Below are 9,888 nucleotides of genomic sequence, written 5' to 3'. Positions count from 1 at the left end.
GTTAAAGAGCACGACAGACAGCTGGTTTCTGTCCCGTCACAGCTGGGAGAAGAGGGGTCCTGCTGATCTCTGCCCTCTGCCTCGCGCGTACAAGAAACTGTTAAGCACACTCTCTGCTCTGATATCCTTACCCTAATGAAGTTCCAAGTACAAATTTGGCCATTGCTCTACTGCCGGCAGACATACCATCAGGACAGTATTTTCTTCCCCACCCTTCTGCATCTCCTGTATTTAGATAGTACATTATTTTGGGCAGGGTCTCAGAATATGCTGTACAGTAACCGGCACTGCCAGGACCGTCAAGCGCTACTCCAATGCAAATAATAGCAATGATCGTGATCCTGCCAAGTCAAAAGGTATTTGAAGGAGTGAACCTTGAAAGGCCTTCATAACCTTGAGGGGAGACATTACTGGCAAAACAGGGCCTCGGAGCACTTTTATTTTAACTGCTTTAGCATTTCAGTGTTAAAATGCAAACTTCAAAGGATGAGTCTAAAAAAGAACGGCTTCTTCATATTCAGCAAATGCCTTTGTTGTGTGTAAATCAAGTTGTATTTGCCAGCTGGAATGGCAGAAGAGGTGTTTACACACATCTGGTGCATCTCCCCCAGTTTAGAACTGGGAGAAAGTGAGCTGCATTATATTCCTTTATGGCTTTCATCAACAAAATTGCAAAGTTTCTATTGCAACTCTGCAATGTTAACCTGCGGAGTCATGTAACGTAAGTCGGCGGGGTCAGTGGACACTGATCTAGGCCATACGACAGCAGTATAGACCTTTGAAACCTTTATTCATATCAGGTGATTAGGGCCAGGAAATAAAGTCCAGGATCCTACCGCCAGCACAGTAGAGCTATGCAGGTTTGTTTGCAGTAAATCAGAAGACAACAGCACCTCTCTTTTGGCAACCTCATCACACAATTTCTGTTCCTTAGCAGCTAACTCCTTCATTTAGACCACAGTTCTTATTTCTCCACAAACATCCTCTATAGGTTGCCCAGTGAAGGGTGAGGAGGTGAGGGTTTTTTAGTAACACACTCTTCCATTATGCCACAATCTGCCTCTTAATTAATCCATTTGTTAAGCATGCAAATTCAGTTACCTAACTTTACAGTGTCATTTATTAAGGCACTCCCGGGGCCTCACCTGCCAGTGCCTTCCCCCAGGTGATACTCCTGCACAGATCACAGACACTCCGGTTGACACCCTCTCCCTGGGCCCCGCTGTCCCCCGCAGGCAGCATGGCCTGAAGCACTGCTTGTCCTGCTATATTTAGCAGAATGAAAGATCCTGCTCTCTTCTACCTATCTTAATCGACAAGCATGGTCCCTGACACTCCAATATGTGACTATCCCATGAGCACTCATATTTTTACTTTTGTACAGGTGACATAAGGGAAGAGCTATCCTTGCTTTACAGATGGGAAACAGAAGCACTGATAGCCTAAGAGCTTCATTTGCTTGTGTCTTAAATGCCTAGAAAAATGCTAGCAGTACCCAATGGGGTTTCCAAGAGCGACCAAGAACCTAGCAGTGTCTTCAAAACAGACATATGTGTCTTGCCCCAAGTTACACATGGGATACATGACAAAAGCAGGGAACTCAATTAAGGCTGTGTTCAGTCCCTCAAATATGGGGGCTCCGAAGCACCCCCGAGTCTGCATGTGCACCCCGTTTACCTGCTGACTGTAAGGCAGGCCAGGGCTGGGTGCTTTCCGCCCCCAAAATTCATCACTGCTGCTGGCAAGGAATTCAGGAGAGCTGATGAAAGATTTGAGTTCATGTTCTGATCTCCAAGGCCAGCTAGGGATCAGTCTCTAAGATTACCTCACCATATATACAATTACACAGGAATGTCCCGTCAGACAACAGACCTGCCCTGAGAGAAGTCCTGAATACCCTCCCCAAGGCAACTCAGCAGCACCTGCGCATGTGAGTGCTGTGTCCCACGCAGGCATAAGCAACACCAGAAACTGCCACAGAAACCTCTGCTTTTGACTATACTGTCCAAGCCAACATCAGTGGCCTGTGCCACAAAGACATAAGCCTGAATCTACCAGGTTAGTCTTATATATTGAGCACATAGATATGGAAATCACTGTCTTTCTAAACGAAAACACCCCCAAACCATTTTCTGAAGCTGCTGCATCATTTTATTGAGCCCCACAGGTATTCTGGGGTGGGGGGGGAGCTGTCACTGCAACCTCCTCTGGTACTTCTCCCAGTAAATCCAGGACTTTTCACAACTACACAGCTACACACGTGTTTACTACATATAGCAATAAAGAACAACAAGGAGGCTGCAACTGCTCTGTAAGACCACATTCGTACTCTGTAGATTTGCTCAGGAGGATGTTTTCAAACAGGAGTAAGGCTTACTCCAGTTTGCAATGCCTGGTTCTTTAGCATCAGCTCCAGTAAACCCAGGAGTGGTATGTATAAGTGGTATGTATAAGTAGCATCAGAGATTTGTAGAATCGCTTTTTCAAAGAAAATGATACTGGTTTTCAGGCCTTTTTTTTTTTTTCAGTTATAGCAGCAATGCAATTCTACATTTGGGTTCATGTGTCTGTGTAGTCAGAGAGAAGTATTTACACCTGAGCAAACATGGAAGGCAGAAAGCTTGTCAGGATTAATTATATCAGGGAGAAGAACTGCATCTGGTTATTCCTGTGTTACTCTCAGGACAGCGAGACTTAATGACGCGCTAGTAACTGAGAACAGGAGCGTCTCTCGCTAAATAAATGGCCAGGCAGACACCATGAGGTAGCCACGGTGAAAGTAAGTGTACAGACAGGATGGCTGGAGGGTTTGGCAGGCACAGCAGAGTTTACAGGGCAGCAGCTCATCACTTTGTATTAGGAGCTTACCTTCAAAACAAAAAAGAAAACATGTTAAATGAAAAAAATAAATCGTATGGAAAACTGAAGAAAAACATCCGAAAGATGCTAGCTCTGTAGTTTTTTCAGGTCGGTGATTTTCTGCCTGGCCACTAGCATGCAAAATTGCATCAGTCCCAAGTGAAAATTCCTCATTATTGCAAAACGAAAAGATAGGATCTTCTTTAAAAAAATATATATTTGTGTTCCCTTCTGCGTGAACCTACATTTTCCTTTGAAAATGAACTTTTCTTACAATTCAGGCTGTGTTTGCTTTACGAGTGAATTCCAAAGGTCAGATCCTCATCTGCAGTAAAGCAGTGTACACCAAGATGCAACACAAATGTAGAGAGGATGAGAATTCTGGCCTCTTTTTCATGAAAATTCAGTTTTTGTGGCCTATTGATAAAACTGTGGTGTCTCAAATTCAACACGTTCTCTGTGAAGGATCACAAATAACAGAAAAGGCACATTGTGAGGGACAAAACAAACACTTAAGAATAAAAGCAGTCTGACTCTTTTTTTCAGATCTGTTTTACAGTGTTCTTACCCCACTGATTCCAAGAAAGACTCTTGAGTTGTAAACATAAATGTGAGAAAAAGCAGATGCAGTATCTTCAATAATAAATAAAAAAAGGCAAAAGAAATGGAAGTTACTGTAATCTCGACATGCATCCAGATATTTTACTACGTCATAAAGTGTTCATTTATACTTTTAAAATGTTTTATAGTGTTATGAGTGCTCTTCTTTTATCTTCAAATCTTTTAAGCATCCGAACAGAAAAAAATCAAGAGTATTATACTGAAGGAATGACTTCATCCTTTAAAACTTGCCTCCTATCCAAGTCGGTATTAATTTTTGGTATTACTATGTCTGCCAAATAAATTTTTTATTTTCTATATAGTCAACATGTTCTTATGACACCATTCATCATGATTTTTTTTCTGTGGCTTGACTCCAGCAAGAAAATGAGTGTTTTAATATCTCTGATCACATAATACTATTACACAGTTGTTCAGTACCACGTGGACAAAATAAAACTGTTGTGCTCTATTCGGAAATGCAAAAAAACTGACTTGCTGTGTAATATTTTACATATCGCTTTATTTCTCAAACTTTAGGATCATTAATTCAGAACACTTTGATCTTTACGTGTTTTTTACATCTTAAATTAATAGACTGATTCAGCATGAGCCAATTCAGTGATTAAAACTACTTCGAGTAAGTACAGTAGCAGCTAAAATGCTTATCGTCCCAATTAATCTGTATCACAGCCACACTGCTGGATATCACTAATTGATTTATATACCCTCCTTTCTATACCCATTTACAAGGGCAATTATGAACTCCATCGCATAACTTTAAATGGGTTACATTAGAATAATATCTAGAAATTAGACTGCTGAGCTTGAAAATCTTTTAAGAACAGGTAAATTCTTCATTAATGGGTATGCTATCAATCCACTACAAACGGCCTATAACCTCTAAGGCAGTACATGGTACTAATATTTCACTTTTCATGGGCAGTTTAGAGTTGACTCCAATGATGAGCTCCACTGCTATTTTTAATTGTTTTTGAAACTGCATGTTATAGGCAGCAATAAACACTTACAAATTGGTATTATACCATCCACAGCTTTCTGCGAAGCATGGTTTCTATAAACAAGTTAAAATGCATACATCTGTAAATAATAAGTATAAGTATGCTGAATTTAATGAATAAGGGCACTAAAAGAAATTGAACAGTAGGGGTTCAGTAATTAGAGTAACTGCCCATTTTATTAAAAATGTATTGTTTCCAGCTTTCGCTTTAGAAGGCTTTTATTGCTCTGCTAATTCCAAGTTTTGATTTCCTTAGAAAAGGAGGTCTCACTCATTTTGACACTCTCCTGTCACACAGCCACTCATCTTTTTTGCAAGGCAATCGACAACTGTGAGGCTTCAAATCTCATGGCTTGGGGTCTCACTCTCGGGCCCTTGCTGCAGACCTTTTTTTTGGCATTATTCCACCCAGAGGTACGATTCTTTACTGAGTAAGGTTTCATCCCACCATGGAGCTGGGATGAAACTTGCTGAACCAGCAGAACCCAGGCAGCCACATCCCGGCCCTCTCCCAGAGGTTACCAACCCCCGGGCAGAGCGGGTGGAAGAGCACGTGCCTAGCTTCCCAGCCATGCTGCTGCGAAACGGAGCTGGCAAGGCGCGGGGCTGTGGACTGGAGCCATGAGTTTCCTTGTGCCATGCAGCAGCAGTCTCCTGCAGAGACAGGGCAGTGCACAGACTGGGAGACGCAAAGGTACTTCCTTAAACCAAGCAAATACCCCAGCACACATCTCCCGAACCCCTCCTGTTATGGCAGTGAACCTCTGCTTGTATGTAGATGGTTTACACCCACATAGCTTAGTTCCTGAGTAAGTGTTAAGACTATTCTTTACACAAGCCTAACTGCACCCACACTGCTACACTGCTGTGACTGTGGGATTATAATTAAAACAATATATTATTTCCATTCAGACATGACATAGTAACAGGAAAAAATGGCTTTCATCACTTCAGTGTATCTGCAACTAGAAGGGCATCAGACCAAAACTTAACCTTTCTGACATCCGCCAGCACACATGGATTTGCATCATCTAAGACCACAACACGGACAAACTCTGCCCTCCTTCATCCTGACAGCATGCCAGACCAGGACAGTGCATTACTGAGAGCAGCTCACCTCAGTATTTCTGATGCTAATGTAAGAAATTCAGGATTATGGAATATTTAAGAACTGAGCATTGCCAGCATCTTTTGAGGGGGCAAAAAAATTATAGTTTATCAAACCATAATGCTTGCCTGAACAGAATTTCAGTATTTCTGAACTGAGTACTGCCTGACAAAAGATGGTAACACAGGTACCATGAAAAACTAAGACACCACCAGATTTCCTTTTCGTGTAATTCAATCCTTGTCACTGAGTTCACATAATATTTTTTTAATGAACTTTTTTAAAAATTATTTTTATAGGTGCATTTCACTTTCTGCCAGTGCAGTTAAGCTGGCAAACATCCCTCTGTCCCTTTTGCAGTGGGGGGCAGCAGAAGCTGAAAGCTGGAAAGGAGCTTGGTGTCCCAGAGCCAAGCGGTAGCAACTCTGTGACTGTGGCTCAGAGCACACCTCTGCTCTCTGCCCAGAAGATCAAAGATCAATAAAATAAGACATTCACAAGAGACTGCAGACAAGATGAGTACTGTGAATGGAGAGCACATTTTCTGATACCCTGTTTTCCTATTCTCTACCTGCAACGGGTTTTCCTATTAAACCTTTGGAGAGAATAATGCTCATAATTTTACCTGTATGTCATCTGCCAGTACTATTATCTCTTGGAAGAAAAAACCATATGCACACACCATACTGTAGGCAAACACCTAAGTGCTAGCAGTATTTCCTAGTCACCTGGTCTTATTCAGGACCTACCTTCAATAGTGACTACTTTTTCCTCCCTGCCCCGCACCCCCCCCGAACCCCCCAGCAAAGCTACTCACAACTGACTGCAATATCCCAGCCTTACAGACAAGGAAAATGCCAACTGTACTTTATATAGAATATGGGAAAGAGGAAATACTTTATTTCCAAATAGCTGGACAAGCAGCATTCAGTCCTGACACCTGATGTCACAAAAAACTTACGGTGTGGCTTAGGCTTTGAAAAAAGGAAGCTACTTTTTTTCAAGTGAGATTCAACTTCAGAAGATTTCTGGCTACTGTTCTTTAATGACTTTAAAATGTCTACATTATGATTATCCAATATTACACATATGCATATAAGTACATTTCACAAAACATACATTTTTTAGGGGGAAACCACCACACTTTTCCTGCCGTGTTTGAGAGATTTGGGCCATAATTTTCTGTAGAAACTAAGCTCATTCTACAAATGCTTTTCCAATTGTCACAGAAGTAAAGTTATGTTATTAAACGTAAATTAATTCAGTGCCATCTTCCCAAATCTGCTGAAGGACAGCTTTAGCGCCTCCGCTGATACCAAAATGGTTCTGAGGCCACAGCAAAGTATTATTGACAACACACTCAGACTATTAAAAAAATCGTGCATGTAGTGGAACTGTCTATAAGGCTATTTGTTTCACACAAAGATCCAGAAAACCTCCACCCTGCAGCACTAGTCCTTCATGGAGTGACTGTGACAGGGCAGAGCAGCCATTTTAAGGAATTGGTGAAATATAATGAAACGGAGTTGTTAGTTAAAAATCACTGCTTTTGATTTCTTAGTATCTGCACAAGTCTCACAGCTGTGGGGCAGCCCCACACTGCAATGTAGCTAGGAAAGCTTTCCATGGAATAAGTTTAATATGCTTTTCTTTGCTCCCCTTTCTAAGGTCTGGATTGTCACCTCCGGATGCCAGACGTGTCATATTTAGTCTCTCATTACATGGACCTCTTGGAAATTTTGGGAAATCTTCTTGTTCTTTTTCCGCAATTTAAGCCAGCAGATATGACACGTTTGTCATCCAAAGATGTCCACCTATAGAAATAATAATTAAAAAAAAGCATAACCTGTGAACTCAAGAGATGCTCTCTAAGAAAACTCACCCCTGACCAATTTACCCTGGGATCAAACCCTTTACGCAGTCCCAGTGGGACAGGGGCACATTCTGGAAAGCTCTCGCACACCATCGAGGCACAGAGGAGACCCCGCATTTGCAAACCAGTTTGCTTGATCACTGCCTTCTATTGTTTCCTGAGATAAGCAGGGCCCCAGTGAACAATTAAAGCTTTCAATAAATAATCTGTAAGCACATTCATTTGATTTACTGTTATTTGATACAGCAGTTAGTTTCAATGGGGCAGTTACTATTGATCACATAAAGTACTACAGACAAACAGGAAACACTTCCAGAACTCCATGGATTATTACTCTTTATCTGCCACTCATCTGGGTTACTTGTAATGGTTGCGAAATTTAAAATCAATAAGAACAATTAGTGTTCTCTACACTCTCAGGAATGAATCATTTGAAATATGTTTTGTCACAAAAATGAAAGGCTGGAGAGCTTGCAAACACAAAAGACTCTTGCAAGTAGCAAAATTCTAAAACAGCTTCTCCTGTTATTATAAAACACCCAATAAAGGGGGTAAAAAAACCAAAAAATGTAAGTATTTTAAATGCACCTGCGAGCACACACACAATTATGAAAGGGTATTGGTAAGACTTACATAGTAAATTGGAGAGATTTAGGAACACAACTTTCAGTTAAGCTAGTGAGAAAGAGGTACAAAATTTTTCCTTAGAAAATTATACTGCAAGCCCTACTTTCACATTCATTCCTTGAACTCTACCAGAGTTCTGGGTTCTTAACAATGGCAGGACTTGCTCCTGTGCAGGGAACTGAAGACATAGGAAAAGGTCTGACTCCTCTTCCCACTATCTCTTACCGGAGAACCTATCACCAAAAAAACCAAACCAAAACAAAACAAAAAATAAAAGAGAAAAAAACCAAAAAGGTATCTAAATTTAAGAAACTAAAGCAAACAAAATTAATAAAGTTGGAAAACACCTTTTCTCTTAGCTTCAGCTTCATATAAATTAATTGTGAATCTAATGAAATGCATGGAAATAACAGTATTTTGAGACCTCTGCTAGAGTAATAATTCTAGATAATTAAAATGCAAAGCAATAAGAGAAATGTTTTATCATTAAACTGTAACCAGAGCTCCGTGTGAAATCATCCATTCAGAAGACTTGTTTTTCATCAATTATTTGTTATTTATCTGATGTAAATATAAGAAGGTCTAATTAAAATGTATGACTCCTTATGCAGCTTCTTGTCATTAAGACCAATGAAAGCATTCTGAAGACCATAATGAAATAATTATGTTTGCCTTTAAGAATCCTCTTCAACAACACATGGCAGTACTACACTAAATTAAAACATCAGGAACTAAATTTCTCTTGCATCTATTTCCATTTTCACTAATTACACCCCCAAGCTTTCCAACAGACCAGGCCCTAAAATTCTTTTGAAGCTGAAACAGCCTAAGGGACAGCAGCCTTTTCATAGTAATGGACTTTGATGAAGAAACAAAGGTATTGCAGCCCTGGAAGCATTAATATTTCAAATAGAGTTATCATGTGAAAATATGTGTTTATTTGAAAAATAAGGAAAAGATTGTTGGCAAAGAGCCAAATACGTGTTCCAGGGAATCTGATAGTCTGATTTAATCTCATTTAATTGCGTCATTCCTTCCTCACCCCTTTTTGTCAGAGTATTTTCTTGTTCTGCACAGAAATTATGGTTAGGAAAAACATAACAAACACTGTATTACTCTGCCGTGTCAGTGTATCATGTTGTGACTAAGCTTTGCTTTCACATTTTGGTAAAGGTTGAAAACAGCCCCTGTGAACAACTGCAGCATTCACACTGGACTCCATTTCAAGGAGAGGGGAACAGCTATTTTCCCAAACTGCCTCCGGACATGCAGTGCTTCCTAACACATAGCTTGTGCTTCCACCAAGAAGTCTTGCAGGGCCTCTCCAAAACACAGAAAAAGGAAAGGATCTGGATAAGGAAAAACAAAAAAACCCAGAAGGATGTGAGTCAGCTCTGACTTCTAGCAGGCAGCCGAAGGCTTCGTTTCAAAATTTCGGAGAGATAATAGATCCTTCTCGGCATGGTCTCAGAGCAGTGAATGTGGCAATACATGCAAAGCGTAGAAAGATGAGCAGTTCACATACCTAACCTGCATAGCATGCGACGATACGTGCAACTAGAAAAACACTGTTGGAATGTGCTCTCCAGAGAGGAAGGCTGAGGTTCACCAGGGAACGAGGACTTGGGAAAAGCGTATTCTTTTGCCAGCCTCCTCGTCAAAGCCACTTTGCATAAATATCTGAAAGACATAGGTGATCTGCCATTTGTTCTGCATTTTACATCATAGTGTTCAAAGTGTGGGGTGAAAACAAAAAGTCTCTGAGACATCCTCGCCAGCAACTAAGGAGGATCTGACATA

At 40.7% G+C, this 9,888-nt stretch overlaps 1 protein-coding gene across 4 annotated transcripts in view; it reads right to left on the bottom strand.

Moving 5' to 3' along the window:
- RARB (retinoic acid receptor, beta) overlaps positions 1-9,888 on the bottom strand; it is a 94,840-nt gene that overhangs the window by 74,961 nt on the left and 9,991 nt on the right. The gene's annotated exons all lie outside the window — the stretch shown is intronic.

Source organism: Buceros rhinoceros, unplaced genomic scaffold (assembly GCF_000710305.1).
Source record: "Buceros rhinoceros silvestris isolate BGI_N320 unplaced genomic scaffold, ASM71030v1 scaffold10718, whole genome shotgun sequence".
Taxonomy (NCBI): domain Eukaryota; kingdom Metazoa; phylum Chordata; class Aves; order Bucerotiformes; family Bucerotidae; genus Buceros; species Buceros rhinoceros.
This window is presented reverse-complemented; position numbering and strand designations above follow the sequence as displayed.